The sequence below is a fragment of the Bubalus kerabau genome, chromosome 3 (genome assembly GCF_029407905.1).
Source record: "Bubalus kerabau isolate K-KA32 ecotype Philippines breed swamp buffalo chromosome 3, PCC_UOA_SB_1v2, whole genome shotgun sequence".
Classification (NCBI taxonomy): domain Eukaryota; kingdom Metazoa; phylum Chordata; class Mammalia; order Artiodactyla; family Bovidae; genus Bubalus; species Bubalus kerabau.
The window spans coordinates 35,890,781-35,907,949 of record NC_073626.1 but is presented as its reverse complement, the minus strand read 5'-3'; the positions used below and the strand labels follow the sequence as shown (position 1 = coordinate 35,907,949).

Genomic DNA, 17,169 nt, shown 5'->3' with positions numbered 1-17,169 from the left:
CATGCTTACTATGGAACCCACAAAATTAATCTTCTCAGTGCTCATAAAGCAGAAGGGAAACGCTTTTTTTTGAGATGTCAAGCAGGCTTCTTAAACAATTCTTTGGCGAAAATGGACATGCCTAAAAGGGCGGAGCCCAAAGAGGTGTGTCACTGCCTGTATCAATTCCTATAAATCAAATCCTGACAATATTTTTAAAAGAATGAATTATGATTCATGGGCCTTCAAACCTTTATTACCACAAGAACATTCTCAGAAGAGGGAAAAAAAGCTTCTGTGACTTGATTAATGGCCAAAGCAAGACAATAAAATAAATCTCATAAATTAAAAAAAAAAAACTGAATGACTGCTCTTGGCTTCAAGGGTAGACATGTAAATAATTCCCCTTCCCTGGGATAAACACACATAAAGATTTTGTTTACCTTCCCAGCATATACATCAACCAGACTCAGATTTTCAGCAGGGAAAAAATAATAGCTAATTTGTTTAACGAATGCCTAGTTAGGAACACTTGATAAGTAGCAATAATATTTAATTCCCAGCTAACTCAACTCTCAAGCTGCCAAATATCAAATTCTCAATCTGGAAATCTGATGACAGGAAGGAAAGAAAAAAAAACAACTCTCCCATCAGTAACATGTACAGAGCTCATTTTTTTAAAACAGATTTTTTTTTTCCTGCTAGTATTGAGCTTGTCTACAGAACTGCAGAAAGCTTAACCAACTTTAGTTAACCACATTGCTTACTGTTTACTCCCTGACTCTTCTAAACATGTCTTGGTTTGAATCCCTGATGCTAAAATTATCCTGACCAAGTTAAAATTCCTAGCATATTTATGGTGGTGATCATTTCATAATGTATAAAAATACTGAATTGCTATGTTATTCAACTAAAACTAATACAATGCTGCAAGTCAATTATACTTCAGTTAAAGGAAAATAAGGAATAAATAAACCTCCCAGCATAATAAAGGTACCTGACAGCCAAAGACCTACAACTCATCTGCAGAAACCAGTAGGCTGAGGACCAGGAAAAGAGGCACAGAGAAGCAAAGAGGGCAGGTTAACTAGTTAAGCACTGACTACTCCTCCTTGTTATCCTTCCACTGAGCACCAAAACCACATTTTCCATCACCAGACTGTTTTCCTGAGACAGTAAGTGATGCAGGAGGTTGGTACCAGTTGGGACAATGTAAAACTCCTTTCTTAAAGCTCTGCTCCATGGCCTGCTAAAAAGTGCAAACAGCCGGCATTTTTTAAAGAACTCTTCAGCAATCCCTGGATCCGTCATTCCTAAGCATCGCTTCCATGCACTTCACGAGACAGCCGGGGCCATGCTGTTAGCAACCCGCTTCACCACGTTCACTTGCCAAAGCCGCGTCTAGCGTGGGGAAAGAGTTTCCACAAAGCTGGCTCTAACGGGCCAGTCGAAGGCACACGGACGAACCAGAAGTCATTTTCTTTTAACCTAAGGATGGCAGGCGCACATGCTCCAGCCCAGTGCCGGCCAGAGGCTGCCCGCCAGGTGCTCTTGGCCTCTGCCAGTGAATGGGTGGTTTTGTGCTGTTTTTTAAATATCTATTTCTTTAGACCACCAGCAGTAACTTCCCAGCCTCCCCGAACTGAAGTTGGGGAGTGAAGGGATAGGTTTACTCCCTTATACATTTCTCCCATCTGGGTGGCCACTTTAACTTCTGGGGAGTACCCAGCCCCCGAAGAGCCCACAGGAGCGTATACATACACATATGCATCATGTCAAAAACCCCAAAAAGCACATCCCTAGAGTCCTGCGGTTTCTTGGCTGGAAGAATGAAGGCCTTATAACAGCACAACCTTCAATTGCAAGCTTCACCGCCACCATCACCCTTTAAGCTGGGGCTGCCAATTACAGCGCCCACCTCACCCCTCCCCCTTTGCTGGGATGCTGTGCAGCGCAGAGAGGGGAGAGGGAAGAAGGGAAGCAGAGAAGGCCCTGCGAACATACTGAAAGTAAAAAAGAAGGGGGAGACGTCTCCTAATCCATCCCCCCACTTTTTCCTTCCCCTCCCCTGTCTTCTCACGGAGCATCCCCCAACTAATTTTTTTTAAAATGTAACTTAACAAGCTTCTTGCCTACCTTGGCTGTTTCTGCAACAAGTGCATAGGCAATCCGACAAGAAGACCAGTCTTCGCCTGGGGGGTGAGATGAGGGGCGAGCAGAGCTGATGGAGTAATTTCAATATTAATTTATGTCAGAGCCGCCTTCTCGAAGCGCTACTCACTTACAGTACTGCCCTTAGCCTGTAAACAAATATCGCTCCGCCAGGAAACATACTCCCCAGATGCAAGCCCCTCTCCCCAACAGGGAACCTGGCCCTTCGCCCCCCTCCACCCCACCCCCCGCCACCCAACAGCGTGCTTCCCCACCCCGGGTAGGAAGCGCTGGGTTTCCAAAGCACCAACCCAGCAGCTCCGCCACCACCCCAGCAAGAAACTTACTCGGTCCGTCTACGCCTCCACCCTCCCTTCAGGAAATCTACTCTCCATATGCATTCAGCCTCCCCGCAGGAAATCTGCTCCCCCCTCCCCCCTTCTGTATACATGCACCCCTCCCTCTCCTCCTCCCCACGCGCCCTCCCCGGCCAGAAACTTACTAGCGAGCAAGCGTGCAGGCTCTCCCGATCCTGGAAACTTACTCCCAGATATAGCGCCCGCCAGCCCCCTTTCCCGGCCCTGCTCCCCTTCCTGCCCTCCGCCGCAAGCAACTCCAAACTCTCTGCATCCAGCCACTCTCCCTCCCCGGTGGAAATTTGCAGCGCGGGGCCGCGCGCGTGCATCCACCCTCCCCTTCAGGAAACTTACTCCCCATCTGCATGCACCGCCTCTCAGCCATCGCTTAGAGGGAAGGGGGTGTGCTAGGGAGACAGAAATACATATGTATCTCTCGCCCCTCCCCCGGCCGCAGCCCACTCGGGGCCGAGCCGCGGTAACCTGGCCTTACCTTTTGCATTGCTCCCCACCCTCGCCCCCTCCCTTAACCCTCCTTATCCGCTCCCCGGCGCCCCCCTTTTTTCACCCATTACCCACCCCTAGCAACCGTTCCCAAGCTCCTCTCGGCCTTTTTTTTTTTTTTTTTAATCCAGGATGCAAATTCCTCCCCTGTCAGCAAATCGACTGTCAAATTATTTTCTTGCAAAAGGAGAAAGGCGGGGGGGTGGGGGGGGAGCAGAAGCAAAAAGGAGGGGGGGCGGGGAAAGGGAGAGAGAGGGACAGAGGAGGGGAGAGATATCCCTCCGCAGAGCTGGGTCTGGCCGCGGGCGGGGAAGCAGGAAGTAAGGTGTCCAGCGCCTCGGCCGGCGGGTCCTCCGCCGCGGCCCCCGCCCGCGCCCCCTTGTCCCCCGGGGCGCCGCGCTCTGGCGGGCGCGGGCCGCCCGGCGCATTGTTCGCAGCCTCCCCGGCGATGCGCTGTCGACCTTATTATGTGTGCTCTGCTTGTGCGTGAGATTGCACCTTTTGTAGGCTGGGAAGACTCTGGACGAGGATGGGGCAGGGGGCGCGGACCAAGTTGCTGCCCCGCGCGGGACCTGACAGCCCCGGGGTGTGGCAGAGTCTCCGACGAGGCCGGAAAATCGAGGCCCGGGAGACGGCGGCGTGGCCGGGGAGCTGCCGCTCGAGACCCAGACCAGTGCAGGATTGTTTCCTGCGTAGCCGTCCCGGTTATTGTAACGCGCTTTGCAATCTAACGACTGGGCTTTGGGTTTTCTGTTTATTTTTTAAGGGGCTGCAGAGATGCCAAGGTCTGGGTGGGCTGCGAGGAGACGGTCTGCGCCTACCCACCACTGCACCCGGCCTCGATGGGGCTGGGAGAAGGGCTGAGGCTCCCGGGAAGGGGCTGGAGGTTCGCGAAGCGCGCGGCTCCTGTCCCTCCGCCCCTATGGGGGCGGGGACGGGGTGCTGCAGTCGGCGCTGGAACGGCAGCCCTCTGGGGAGGGGTCTCCATCTCCGCTGCGCAGCAGGCCGGGGAGGGAGGTTGCCTAGGAGAGGGGCCGGAACCGGGCGGCGGAGGGGAGGGGAGGGGGCGCGGGTGCCGCCGCGGCGCGCGCTCGCCCCTCCTCGTGCGCCATGACTGTGGAACGTGGTGCTGGGGAGGAGGGCCGGCCGCCGGGGGCCGCCCGGGGCTGCTCGGCATTGGTGCGGAAACCCGAGCCGGGAGCCGCTCCTCGCTCAGTCTCCTCCTCCTCCTCTGCGGGGGAAACCGCTGCACCCGAGCCGAGAGCAGCTGCGAGCAGGGGGCAGGGCGCGGGCTGAAAGGCGAGCCAAGGGTTCAAACCTCGGCGGCGCCAGGGGGGCGAGAGCCGGACAGCCCCTGGTCCCTCAAAGGCGCAGCCGGCCTTTCGGTCCATCCTGGGACGCCAGCCTTTCCAGGAGGCTTCACGAGTTCAGGGAAACGTGAACCAAAGATGGTTGGGTGGCACAGACCACCTCGAGCCGCGTAGGGGGCATCTCTCTCGTTGAGGTCCCACAAGACAGCGAGTGCTTTTTGCTCCGGAGAAAGTTAAACCATGCGTTTTTCACTATGGGAAAATCGTTGCGCCCGTTCCCCCAAATCTTCGGGCAGCATAAATAAGGTGCTCCCGCTCCCCGGACCTTCGCCACTGTCCCCCACCCCCACCCCCACTCGGGCGCCGGGTGTGGACAGGGCGGGGGAAGGCTATATGGGAGCTTAAAGCATGAGGTCATGGGCAGAGAAGGCTGCTGCCAAAAGCGGCCGAGGTTTTTGTGTATTTTGAGGGGTAACGGTTCTCCATCTTCAGCAGTGTTGAGTTCTCCCGCATAACCCTATAAATTCTGGGGCACCTGGACCAGAGAGCCCCCGAAAGAAGAGGGGGCTCTGCGCTCTTTTCATTCTATGAGCTTTTGGCCGGTGCCCTACCCTTTTAGGGAGCCCTTCCACAGAAGCAAATAAAGTCGAGGGACAGCGCACAGTGTCGTGGGGTTTGAGAAAGATTCTGATTCCTCAGTCGTAGGTTATCTTCCAACCGGATTGCTTTCTGCGATGGCCTCCTGCCCCCCCTCCGACCCATTCTTCCTAAGTGTCCAGAAGAATCTTCCTACAACTCCGGACTACACTCCTTCAAACCCCTCCCATTTGCTCTTAGAATAAAGCTCCGAAGCCCCCGCGCGATCTCGCCCCTACAGACCTCCACTCTCACGGCTCCTCCTCCTCTACTGTAAGCAGGGTAGTGCTTCTTTGTTCTGTGGCTGGGGGCGGGGGTAACCCTTCCCCCTCCACCTCTTCTTACTAACTCCTGCTAGACCTTCAGACTCGACTCAACGTCACTACCTCCAAGAAGCCTTCCTAAGGATACAGTCTCAGCTCTAACTCCCTCAGAGAGAAAAGACCCACCCTCGACCTCGCGGCAGCTGGGCTGTGGCCGAAGCTGGCCGCAGTGGCAGCCCTTTTCCAAGTGGAGGAGGAATAGCCAAGCTTGAGCGCCATCACTGACTGGGGACCGGACCTCCTGGGTGGGAGTTGACGAGGACAAAACCTCAAAACACCCTGTTTCCTCAAGAGACCTAGGAAAGGCAGCGGCAGTACCGCCCAGAAACCTCAGCTCCACCACCTCCCACCCCCGGCACACACCCACACTTGTAATGCAGGGAGAGGTCTTTTAATCTAAAACTCCTCCCTGGGGCAGATAAGGAACCTGAGACTTGAAGGGAGTAAGTAACCTGCCTAAGGTCAGTGAGGAAATTGACACCCTGGTCTTTCTTGCTCCTAAGCTAAAAGGAAGGATTGGGGACCTAAAGTACTGCTGCTGCACAGCCTAGGATGCCCGCGTTGCCTTCCAAGGACCCCTACATGCTTAGCCCACTACCAGCAGAGGGGTAGTAAGCCCAATGGTTAGCCGGGCAGGCTCTGACCTTATTAGGCAAGTTACTTAACCCCACTTGGTTCAGTTTTTTGCTTGTAAAATCAGAATAATGGTACCCGCAGTGTAGTGTTTTGTGAAATTTTTATGAGTTCGTACATGTAAAGGCCTTAGAACAGAGTCTAGGCAAGTTCTTGGTTACTTGTGAGTGGGGTTTTTTACCCTCTCTTCCCAAAGACTCTAGAAAATCAGGGCCTCAGAGTCTTACCATCAAAAACTGCCTAGGGCCTAGTAAACTTTGACAGCACCTATAAATGCACAGATAATACACATTACAAAGGATTTAGTTAGCCAACAGATTCAGCTCTCAACAACCCCAAATCTGGGAGCACTGGTTCTGGACTTTTAGAATGAGTGTCAGAGGGAGGGTGACTAAGGTTAAAATATTACCTGGGATCTTTGAAATCAGTGTCAGGCTGAAATAGTCCCAGCCTGGTGCGAAACCTGCCTGAGATGACAGAAGCCTTCCCAGGGCTGCAAAAACTGTAAGGGGACAGGAAGGGGGTATAGCTCACTGGTAGAGCACATGCTTTGCATGTATGAGGCCCCGGGTTTGATCCCTGCCACCTCCAGGCATTGGTTCTGTTTGGGGACTTCACTGGTGGCTCAAATGGTAAAGAATCCGCCTGCCAATGCAGGAGACACAGGAGATGGGGGTTTGATCCCTGGGTTGGGAAGATCCCCTGGAGACAGAAATGGCAACCCACTCAGGTATTCTTGCATGGAGAATCCCATGGACAGAAGAGCCTGGTGGGCCCCAGTCCATGGGGTTGCAAAGAGTTGGTCACCACTAAGCCACTAACACTTTCACTTTCATTATTATTATTATTACTATTATTATTGTCATTAGATCTTAGTTTTCCCATTCTCAGCATTTACCCCATGATAAGAGAGGGTTGTTTTTTTCAATGAAATTCATTTTCTTGGAATTTGTTTGATGCATTTATAATGGTTCCAAATTCGAATAAACACTGAGATGTCTCCCTCCTTCCATCTCTACTCCTAACAGTTTTCCCTCTGTGGAAGGTCCAAAGACATGTTCAACTGTTGTCCAGCTGAGGTCTCCGGAGAACTCTTCGGACGCCTATTTAAATTTTTATGTCCAGGGCTTTCTTCTCCAATTCAGGCAGAATCAACCCCCTACTCCCAACCTCTCTACCCCTTCAGACTCAATCCTAAACAGGTTTGTAGTAACAGTGATGAAGCACCACTCCTGGGCTACTGACAAAAGCAGAAAACTTGTTTGTGATTCTTTCTCCTCCTCTACACTAGAAATAATAGCTAAGGTTTACTGAGTACTTTCTATGTGCCTAGCACTATGCTAAATTCTATATGTGCTTTCTCCTATTTTATCAGCCCCAAACCATCATCATTAACCTTATTTTACAAATGCAGACAGAAGAGGAGGATCAGAGAGATTATGTAACTTGCTCCAGTTTGCATCCAGGCCAACCTGAGCCCAAACACTCCCTTAACCACTAGGCCTTTTGCCTCTCTCCAATGCAGGAAAAACCCTGGTAGCCTGAAGGGGAAGGAGTGAAAAAGAGTTTGGGGACTTAAATTGTGGTTAGTTGCACAGTCGTGTCCGACTCTTTGCAACCCCACGGACTATACCCTACCAGGCTCCTCTGTCCATGGAATTCTCCAGGCAAGGATACTGGAGTGGGTTGCCATTTCCTTCTCCAGGGGATCTTCCTCACCCAGAGACTGAACCCAGGTCTCCTGCATTGCAGGTGGATTCTTTACCATCTGAGCCACCAGGGAAGCCTTAGGCAGATCTTACTTCAAATTCTGGGTCATGCCCTAAGCAGTGAGAACCTGGAAAGATTTCTTAACCTTTCTGAGCCCCAGTTCACCCACCTATGAACTGGGACCATACAATTCTTCCTTGGCCAAATGAAGTGAAAGTCAAATGCCTGTGAATAATGAGTTTTAAAAGGCATAGTAAACCAAATGCAATGTTTAGATCTTGTGTGGCTGTGATTAGAATAAACCAATTGTTTAAAAGACATTGTTGAGACAATCAGGGAAAGAAAATGTCGACTTGATATAGATGTAAAGAAATTATTAATTTTTCTTAGACTTGATGGTACTGTGGTTATGTTTTTTCTTGAGTTCTTATCTTTTCATGCATAATGAAGAATTTAGGATGAAAGTTGTTTTGGATTTATTTTCAAATACTCCAGGCCTCTCTCCCAAACCCATAAGATAAATACAATAAGATTAGCAAAGTTTGGATAATTGGTGGAACTGTCTATAATACTGTTTATCCTACTTCTGCTGAATGTTTCAAATAAGTCTGAAATAAATTTAAAAATAAAATAACTATTTTAAAGCACTGAAATTTAAAATGATCAGGCTTATTTAATTACTATGAAAGGTTATCAGTGACTATGAACTTTTTTTAAATTGTTGAAATAATACAGTAGTGGCTTACAGGTAGGTAAAGATGGCAATTTTGTCACTATAAGACATTTGGAGCAACTCCTGTGTCTGGAAGGTAAACCAGGGAAGAGGCAGAAATGAACATCACAGAGAGCAAAGTAGACAGGTGATTGTTAAGCACCCTCCCCCACTTAACCACACAGAGAACAATGTACAGGAAAGAAAATGGCAGGAATGGGTGATGGAGGAACAGGCACATTAAAATGGGGGGCCAATTTTCCCCCAAACTGTGTGTCTCCATAGAGCCACTTCAAAACTGCATGGATTAGGAATCTGATACCTTGGGCAAACTTCTCAACTCTGTGCATCAGTTCTGTCACCCAGTCCAGAAATGTTGTCCTGAGTTTCCTCATTTGTAGCTTGGGTATAAGACCTCTCAGGCCCTTCCAGCCATCCAGACTAAAAGTCTAAGCAATTCTGTTGTTGGCTTTCACAAGAGAAGGCTCATTTTTGTGGCCACACTGGTTATTTGCCTAGCTCAAGAACAGACCCCAAATGAATGGAAATGTAGCTGATTCTCAAACAAATGAAATGTTTTAGGCCCAATGAACATTCTGTGTATTGTTCTAGGAGTAATTTTTCTGGGCTCTGGATTTAAACAGTTGGATTTTTTTTTCATATGACCCCCTTTTGAAATGAAAGTTTGTTCTTGAGAGAAAATTTGCATTTCAGAGAAAAGATGAGACAATATATTTGGTAAATCTTCAAAGAAGTGAACTTTTCTGTATAATACTTTATATTAAAGGTGACTGTTCAGGAGAGTTTCTTAAAAACTGAGACTTCCCTGGCAGTTAAGTGGTTAAAGCTCTATGCTTCCAATGCATGAGGCTTGGGTTTGATCCCTTATTGGGAGCTAAGATTCCACATGCGGAGTGCATGGCCAAAATTTTTTAAAAAGAATAAAAACTGGGAAAACAAGGCGTGGAGAAATGGGGAGAAAAACATGGAAATCCCACTTCCGCTTCCTGCTCTATCCAAGGCTCTGAGATGCAACGTGACCAAACCAACGGACTGTGTGTGTAGAACCCATCAGTGTATACTTTAGGAACGAGTGATACTGCTATATTTAAAATGGATAACTAACAAAGACCTACTGTATAGCACAGGGAACTCTGCTCAGGTAACCTGGCAGCCTGGACAGGAGGTTGAAGGAGAATGGATACATGTATATATATATGGCTGAGTCCCTTCACTCTTCACCTGTAACTATCACAACGTTCTTAATCGGCTATTCCCCAATACAAAATAAAAACTAAAAAAAAAAAAGAAAAGAAACAAGTGATGGATGTAACTCCCACAGTTGTTGAAGAAGGCTCAGTGGTCAAGGGCAAAAAAGCCTGTGGCAAGTTCAAGCAGTGAAACACAAGAGTTGTCGAGTATTTCTGAAACTCGTGTTTGTTTGCCACCAAAGCAACAAAAGCAAAAAGTCCTGGCACAAGAGGGCTTATGGGACTCCCATTTTGAAACTAATAAGATAGCATGATATGTTGACTGTCACCTTAACCCCCAAGTCTGTTAAAGACGGTGTTGAGAGAGCAGGCCTTACTCAAGACAGGAGGCCTAACTGGTTTTTATTTAGTAATACTAAGAGATCGCTATCTCAGGCAAGTTTCTAGCCAGAGAGAGAAAATAGGTTCCAGACTATGAGACGGTTCTCAGTTTAAGTCTTATTTCCAAGAGAGAGGAGAAAAAGCTAGCATATTTGGTAGATTCTGTATCTGGTACCAAAAAAAAAAACCAACACAAAAGCAACACATTGGTTGAAATTCCTGCTAAAAATTCCTGCACCTGCCTAGAAGGCATGCTTGGGAGTCACACATTTCAGCTAGGGTACCAGCCCATGGTGAGTCCGACTCAAGGGTTATGGTGGTGGCCCCCGCTGGTTCGCAAATGAGTGGCTTTTTTCGATATAACGTTGAGGAAGAAAAAGTAAGTGAATTTCCTACTGGAGATGCAAATCTACTAAAAAAGTTTTAAATTGCACAGTTTTTAAATCTAAATATAGATCACAACTACTGTTCCAGGACCCCCCAGTGGAGTCACAATTTTTTTTTTTTTTAATGGGAAAGAGAACCCTTAAGACCTCATATTAGAAAATTAACCTGGCCGGCACACTTCAACAGGTAACAGAGGAGCATTTCGGGTAAGAACTGTTTAAAATAGTGTGCAGTAAGGGCGGGCTTCGTGTACATGCAGCTTATGTAGTCACGTAAGACCCTGCACGTAGAAGGTCCCAGCACTGTTCAGTCAAGATGGCGATGGTGGTCGCCATCTTTAAATTCATTGTGGTTTTTGAACGAAAAGTTCTGCGTTTTCATTTTGCTCTGCACCCTGTGGTTTAGATGGTAAAATCCTCTGCTTGCAATGCTGGAGACCTGGGTTCAATCCCCGGGTCAGGAAAATCCCCTGGAGAAGGAAATGGCAACGCACTCCAGTATTCTTGCCTGGAAAATTCCATGGATGGAGGAACCTCGTAGGCTACAGTCCATGGGGTCGCAAAGACTCGGACACGACTGAGCGACTTCCCTTGTGCAGGGCTTAGGGAAACCAGGAACAGACAACATAGCACCAGAGGACTAAAAGCAGTGTGGAACCTTAAACAAACCCATAAGTCAGAAAGGGCAAGAAAGAGAAATATCTGGAATACAGGGAAGGCTGTTGCTGAAGTCATGTGTGAGAGGGTTACACAACATTAGTGACTGTCTTCTGTAAGAACACAACACAGAACACACCCACAGTCAACTGGCAGCCTGCAAAGAGCACTCTCTGCCCCTGCCCTCTGACCTCCAGCACGTGCCTCCCATTGGCTGAACCCTACAGGAAGTCAGAGACTCTGGAGCCTATTGAAATCCGTATAGGTCAGCCTGCCGGGCCACAGGATATGCTGGGGGAAGGTAAGAGTGAGTTTGGAGAGGGCAGAAGAGAGCCAGCTCAGGACTTCTATCTGAAATTTTCAGGATCATGGTTAAGAGTAAATAACACGGAAATGGAAAATTCAAACAGTGAGTTTCAATAATTGACTTTGTGTTGATTTTTTTTAAAGGATAGTCATTTGCTAGGCATCGTGAAGAGGGTCTTACATACTTTCAAAGGAAAAACGAGGTAGTCCAAGAAATGTTTTTTTAAAAATCAGATGTTTGAAAGAACCATCGTTAAGTGAAGAGAGAAGCCTAAGATTTCAAAATTTTTAGAAACATTCCAGGCCCCAAAGTCGAATTTTGTAGGTAACACCTCACCTTTACTTCTCTCACGCTTAAACCAACATCATAACAAAAAGGTACCTTTGACAGGCACTGGATCCCAAGAATTGCAAGGACCATTAGGGTTCGAGAGATTCTTTTCACACATGAATAGCTTGTACAAAGGGAGTTCATTATGCTGACTTGTAACCATTCCGACTACTCAATTCCTCTAAACATTTTTAGACTATTCAGATCACTTTCAAAAAAGTGCATATCACTGATTAATTCTCATGCCACTCAGAGTTCTTAACTATTCAGATATGGGCTAAACTAAATTTATCCTTTATAATTTCCTTGAAAAACAAAGATTTTTGCTGCAAATGTGAAGAATACTGCAGGGACACACTTCATCTCTTTTTTAAAAATTGAGGTAAGAGTCACAGAGCACAGAATTAAGCATTTTAAAGAGCATAGTTCAGTGACACATCTGTGTAGTTCCAAACATTTTTATCACCCCAAAGGGAAACACAATACATGTTAAGCAGTCACTCCCCACCCTTCCCTTCCTCTAGGGCCTTGCAACCACTTACCTGCCTTCTGTCTTTAGGTTTACCTATTTTGGATATTTCATATAAATGGAATCATATAAAACGTGACCTTTTCTGTTTGGCTGCTTTCACATAGCAATGTTTTCAAGGTAAATTCATGATGTAGCATGTGTCAATACTCATTCTTTCTTATTGCTGGGTGATATCCCCTTATATGGGTATTAATATTTTTTAATCAGTTCATCAGTTGATAACATGTGAGTTGTGTTTCCAGCTTTTGGCAATTGTAAATAATGCTGTGGTGAACATGAGTGTATATGTACTTATTTGAACCCAGGTCTCCCGCATTGCAGGTGGATTCTTTACCAGCTGAGCCACAAGGGATGTCCAAGAATACTGAAGTGGGTAGCCTATCCCTCCTCCAGGGCATCTTCCCAACCCAGGAATTGAACCAGGGTCTCTTACCTGCAGACGGATTCTTCACCAGCTGAACTACCAGGGAAGCCCTACTTATTTGAACACCTATTTTCAGTTCTTTTGGGTATACACATAGGAGTGGAATTGCTGGGTCATATGGCAATTCTGTTTAACTTTTTGAGGAACTGCCAAATTGTTTACACAACCTTTTAAGGGAACTCTGAAACCCTTTTAAAAGCACGCATTTTACAACCACAGAGTCGGACACGACTGAAGCGACTTAACACCAGCAGCAGCAGTGAACTCGTAATACACACTTTTTTTTTTTTTTTTTTTTACAAAAATAGCCTCAGAGTGCTCATCAATAAATCCAGCCTGAAATAGAAAATGAAATTAAGTCAAAGAAGAAAAACAACACAGTAAACCTCTGAATGGTAACAATTTCACATCAGAAAGCACCCCTGTCTAGCTTTTTCAGTTCAACCCGTTGCTCTAAAAACCTTAAGCACGATTGTATGATTGTGTAAGATAATTCAATTCAGTTCAGTTGCTCAGTCGTGTCCGACTCTTTGCGACCCCATGGACTGCAGCACACTAGGCTTCCCTGTCCATCATCAACTCCCGGAGCCTGCTCAAACCCATGTCCATCAAGTCAATGATGGCATCCGACCACCTCATCTTCTGTCATCCCCTTCTCCTGCTTTCAATCTTTCCCAGCATCAGGGTCTTTTCCAATGAGTCAGTTCTTCGCAACAGGTGGCCAAAGTATTGGAGCTTCAGTTCAGCATCAGTCCTTCAAATGAATATTCAGGACTGATTTCCTTTAGGATGGACTGGTTGGATATTCTTGCAGTCCAAGGGACTCTTAAGAGTCTTCTCCAACACAACAATTCAAAAGCATCAGTTCTTCAGGGCTCAGCTTTCCTCATAGTCCAACTCACATCCATACGTGACTACTGGAAAAACCATAGCGTTGACTAGATGGACCTTTGTTGGCAAAGTAAATGTCTCTGCTTTTAAATATGCTGTCTAGGTTGGTCATAGCTTTTCTTCCAAGGAGCAAGAAACTTTTAATTTCATGGCTGCAGTCACTATCTGCAGTGATTTTGGAGCCCAAGAAAATAAAGTCTGTCACTGTTTCCCCACTTATTTGCCATGAAGTGATGGGATCAGATGCCATGATTTTAGGTTTTTGAATGTTGAGTTTTAAACCAACAATAAGTAGGATAATTACCTAGTAGATTAACTCTGACTTTGAGTTGCTGAGCCTGCATATAGAAGGTGTGGTTTGTGTTTGTTTTTGTTTTTTTTCTTGCTGTTGTCCTTTTTTTAATCTATTTATTGACTTAATATTTATTTTCTCCTTTGGAATTGAGTTGAGAAGCACAGAATTTTGGCAAACTGTCTCTTTCAGATGAAGTCAGAGGTCCTACCTAGGAATAGGCTTTTCTTTCTTTTTTAAAATCAACATCTAATAAGTATAATTGATGAGTGTATGTGTGTGTTCTATGTGTAAACATCATCACAATCAAGATAAAGATGGTTCTATCCCCTTCACACTAAAAAATCCCTTTAGAGTTCCACTGTCCCCTCATTATAACCCCTGGAAAGTAGTGGTCTGTTCTCCATGACTCCTTCACTTGGCCTTTTTCCTAAATGTCATAGAAATGGAATTAAAACATATACAGTCTTTTGAGACTGGCTTCTTTGACTCCACATAATGTCTTTAAGACTCACTCATATTACTACATATAATAATAATAGTTCATTCCTTTTCATTGCTCAGTAGTATTCATACTCTACTAGCAATAATATTTATTGCTAAATAGTATCTTAATGCTAAAGAATATGAATATACTCACTTTATTCACCCATTGGAGGATTTTGGGGGTTGCCTTCACAGTTTGGGGATGATTAGAATAAAGCAGATATAAACATTCATGTACAGGTTTTGGGGTGGACATAAAATTCATTTCTTTAAGGTACATACTTAAGAGTGGTACTTAAGTATATACTTAAGGTACATACTTAAGATATACTCATACCATATCACATGATAAGTATGTGTTTCACAGGCAAATTGTATTCCTGAGAATCATTTTATATTCCCAGCAATAAATGAGAGTTCCAGTTGTTCCACAGCCTTGCCATCAGTAGATACTGCCAGGCTTTTGTCGCTACTGATGTTTTTTCATCCTATGAGCTATATAATAGGATCTGAGTGAAAAGTGAAAGTGAAAGTCACTCACTCATGTCCGACTCTTTGCAATCACAGTCCATGGAGTTCTCCAGGCCAGAATACTGGAGTAGGCAGCCTTTCCCTTCTCCAGGGGATATTCCCAGCCCAGGGATCAGACCCACGTCTCCTGTATTGCAGGTGGGTTCTTTACCAGCTGAGCCACAAGGGAAACCCAATAGTATCTCAATATGGTTTTAATTTGCATTTTCCTAATGGCTGATCATACTGACATCTTTTCATATGCTTATTTCCTCTAAGGTGAAGTACATAGATATTTGTCTTTTGCCTTGTTTTTTTTTTTTTTTTTGCCATCTAACAAACTACATATTTCATCTATCTATTTTACTTATTGTTTGTCTCTCCTATTGAAATGTAAATCCCATTAGGGTAGGGATTTTGGTCTGTGCTGTTTTTCCTTTAATTTATGATCTAAAATGCATGTGATTTACCCATCAACTGTAACAGTGCTTCATACATTGTAGTTTTCTAACTAATAGTTTTTGAATAAATGAACATGTATTGAGGACTTACTATGCATCAGGGACCATTCTAAAAGCACGGTAATATTATCAGAATTTTTGGTTGTTGCCATTTAATTATTTCATCAATAATTTTACTTTTTCTTTACAAGTCTTTAATTATTCAACAAACACACTGACTGGTTACTACCTGCCAGTTACTATGCTAGGGCTTGGAAATAAAGTGAAAGCCACCCTCAGGAGACAGGTTAATACTGTAAAATAAGAAAGGTTCTGTGATAAAGATATGTATAGGAACCGGGCAAAGCACAATGGAAGGAATATGGAATTCATATTTAAGGGGCTGATCTAGAAGAGCTGATCACTTAAATCAAACTGAAGTGAATAAAGTGCTTACTTATACTTTTCCTGTAATATTGATATTAAACAGAATTAATTTTAAACCTCAATTATTTTTGTTCCCACCTACAGTAATGTAAAGTCTTCCCCGGTGGCTCAGACAGTAAAGCGTCTGTCTACAATGCAGGAGACCTGGGTTCAATCCCTGGGTGGGGAAGATCCCCTGGAGAAGGAAATGGTAACCTACTCCAGTACTCTTGACTGGAACATCCCATGGGCGGAGGAGCTTGGTAGGCTGCAGCCCATGGGGTTGTGAAGAGTCGGATACGACTGAGCGACTTCACTTCACTTCACAGTAATGTAAGTTATCCAGAAAGCACTATATTTTAAAATGGCATTGAAACCAAATGAAAGGCATTGGTCATCAGTTCCTATCAAGATAGGTATCTTTGGGGGCTTTCCTGGTGGTACAGTGGTTAAGAGTCTGCCTTGCAATGCAGGGGACACTGGTTGATCCCTGTTCCAGGAAGATCCCATATGCTGTCGAGCAGCTAAGCCCATGTGGCATAACTACTTCGTCTGTGCTCTAGAGCCCTCAAGCCACAACTGTTGAAGTCCATGCCCCTAAAGCCCGTGCTCCACAACAAGAGAAGCCACCACAACAGGAAGCCCAGGCACCGCAACTGAGAGTGGCCCCAGCTCACCACAACTAGACAAAGCCAGCACACAGCAATGAAGATCCAGAACGGCCAAAAATAGATACATAAATAAATGATAGGTATGGAGGAGCCTGGCAGGCCACAGTCCATGCAGTAGCAAAGAGTCAGACATGACTTAGCAACTAAACAACAACTTTTGTTTTAAGGATGGTAAGAATTAAACTGTAACAAGATGTTCTCCTCATTTTTAATTGGGTTGTTTGCTTTCCTACTATTGAGTTTTGAGAGTTTTTCTAGATACAAGTCCTTTGTTGGGTATATGATTTGAAAATACTTCCCCCCACATCTATAGCTTTCCATTCTCTTGATGTCTTTCACAAAGAAAAAGGTTTTCATTTTAATAAAGTCCAATTTGTCCATTTTTTTCTTTTCTGGGTTGTGCTTTTGATATCAAGTCTAAGAAAGCTCCCTGATCCCAAGTCATGAACATTTCTACTCTGTTTTCTTGTGAAAGTTTTATAGTTTTACATTTTACATCTATGATCTATTTTTCAATGAAGTGTGAGATTGAGGTCAAGATTTTTTTGTCTTTAGCTTCTTGTGGCATACTTTTGCATTTGGATGTTCAGTTATTCCAACATCATATGTTGAATAGACTATCTTTTAACCATTGAATTGCTTTTTTACCTTTGTCAATAATTGACATTTTCTGACTCAGTTGTTTGATATAGACTGATCCATTGGTCTCTGCCTCTATCCCTCCACCAGCACCACAGCATCTTTTTTTTTTTTTTTAACTTTACAATATTGTATTAGTTTTGCCAAATATCGAAATGAATCTGCCACAGGTATACATGTGTCCCCCATCCTGAACCCTCCTCCCTCCTCCCTCCCCATACCATCCCTCTGGGTCGTCCCAGTGCACCAGCCCCAAGCATCCAGTATCGTGC

General features: G+C 45.3%; 1 protein-coding gene and 1 long non-coding RNA gene across 3 annotated transcripts in view; one reads left to right on the top strand and one right to left on the bottom strand.

Annotated features, from left to right (window-relative positions):
* Nucleotides 1-2,739, bottom strand: part of TRERF1 (transcriptional regulating factor 1) — a 209,787-nt gene extending 207,048 nt beyond the window's left edge. Inside the window, exons 1-2 of the mRNA XM_055571403.1 lie at nucleotides 2,633-2,739; nucleotides 2,116-2,200 (exon numbers count right to left, since the gene is read on the bottom strand). The gene's annotated coding sequence lies outside the window, so the exon portion shown is untranslated. The remainder of the gene's footprint in view (nucleotides 1-2,115; nucleotides 2,201-2,632) is intronic.
* An 8,448-nt stretch (nucleotides 2,740-11,187) lies between these two features.
* On the top strand, nucleotides 11,188-16,375 carry LOC129647612 (uncharacterized). 2 transcript variants are annotated; one of them, XR_008712385.1, is made up of 3 exons: nucleotides 11,188-11,250; nucleotides 15,693-15,920; nucleotides 16,061-16,375. It is a non-coding gene; the product is annotated as an uncharacterized LOC129647612 (long non-coding RNA). The 2 variants fall into 2 exon arrangements; XR_008712384.1 differs by having other exon boundaries at nucleotides 11,249-11,358.
* The last annotated feature ends 794 nt before the right edge of the window (nucleotides 16,376-17,169 follow it).